The sequence below is a fragment of the Chrysochloris asiatica genome, unplaced genomic scaffold (genome assembly GCF_000296735.1).
Source record: "Chrysochloris asiatica unplaced genomic scaffold, ChrAsi1.0 scaffold00456, whole genome shotgun sequence".
NCBI lineage: Eukaryota > Metazoa > Chordata > Mammalia > Afrosoricida > Chrysochloridae > Chrysochloris > Chrysochloris asiatica.
In genome coordinates, this window is record NW_006408974.1 from 1,113,473 (window position 1) to 1,115,103 (window position 1,631).

A 1,631-nucleotide genomic window follows, 5' to 3' on the forward strand; every position below is an offset into this window, starting at 1 on the left:
TGTGTAAGAAAGACCAGTAGCTGGAAACTATGGCCTTTGTGTTCATCAGATCCTACACATAGACCACGAGGCAGTCATTCAAACAAAACAAGGGAATACTGAAGTGTTTCAAATCAGGAAAACTATGTGCCATAATTGAATCATTTCCCAATATTTTTTAAATTATTGCAGGCTGAGTAAATAATCAAAGAATCTGGATTGCATGCAGAATAATGTGGAAATAAATTGGAAGAATACTCACTAACATCTGGTGGTAATGCTGAGGATAAAACCTTGCTAGCTAGAAGTGAACAGGATTTAAAATACTTAATTAAGAATGATCAAAGACTAAGCCTTCAGTATGCATTAAACCTCAATGCAAAGAAAACAAAAATCCTCACCTCTGGGCCAATAAATCACATCATGATATATGGAGAAAACTTTCAAGTGGTCAAAAACTTTTTTTTTTGCTTGGATCCACAATAAACACTCATAGAAGTACCATTCAAAAAAGCAAAAAACATATTACATTAGTAAAGTCTTGCTGCACAAGACCTCTTTAAAGTGTTCAAAAGTGAAGTTGTCAATTTGAGAACCAAGTTGTGCCTGACCCAAGTCATGATGTTTTCAATCACCTTATGTGCATGTGAAAGTTGGACAATGAATAAGGAAGGTCAACTGTAGAATTGATGCACTTGAATTATGGTGTTAGAGAAGAGTATTAAAAGTACCAGAATATCACAAGAACACCCATACTTGCAGATTGTACCCATTTGACCTAGCCTCAATGGCTTGGTAAACAGAACTCTACTAGAGGAAGATTAAAAAAAAAGTTGATAAAGGAAACAAGGGTAAATGGCTACAATTTGATGGAGCTGACCTATACTCATGGAGGTTGCTGTTGTTGTTAAGTGCTGTTGAGTCTATTCCGACCCATAGCGACCCTGTATAGAGTTTCCAAGGAGCAGCTTGTAAGCTTGAACCACCAGCCTTGCAGTTCAAATGACTTTGAAGTCTGATGCATTAGCCCACAGTGCCACACCAGGAAGTAAATCTAAATACCAACAGAGATGAAAGGAGTCTTCACATCAAGTATCAATGCTATCCCCACTGTACACAGGGTAGATAGGGACAGGCAACTTACACATTGGTTACATAAAATGTTGTTGTTGTTAAGTACCATCGAGTCGATACCGACTCATAGTGACCTTATGCACAGCAGGACAAACCACTGCCTGATACTGGAATAACCTCACTACTGTTGCCACACTTGAGCCATCGATGCTGTCATTTGGTAGCATCATTGGGGGTTTTCCTCTTTTTCTCTGACCCTCCACCTTACCAAACATGATATCCTTCTCCAGTGTCTGGTCATTCCTGACAAAATGTCCAAAGTATGAGATATGAAGTTTGGCCATCTTGTCCTCCAAGGAGCACTCTGGCTGCACTTCTTCCAAAACGGATCTATTAGTTCTCTTGGCAGTCTATGTCACTTTTAGTATTCTCCTTCAACACCATAACTCAAAGGCATCAATTCTTCTATGATCTTCCTTATTCACTGTCCAGCTTTCACATGCATATGAGGTTATTGAAAGTACCATGGCTTGGGTCAGGCACACCTTAGTCCTCAGGCTGACATCTTTGCTCTTCAA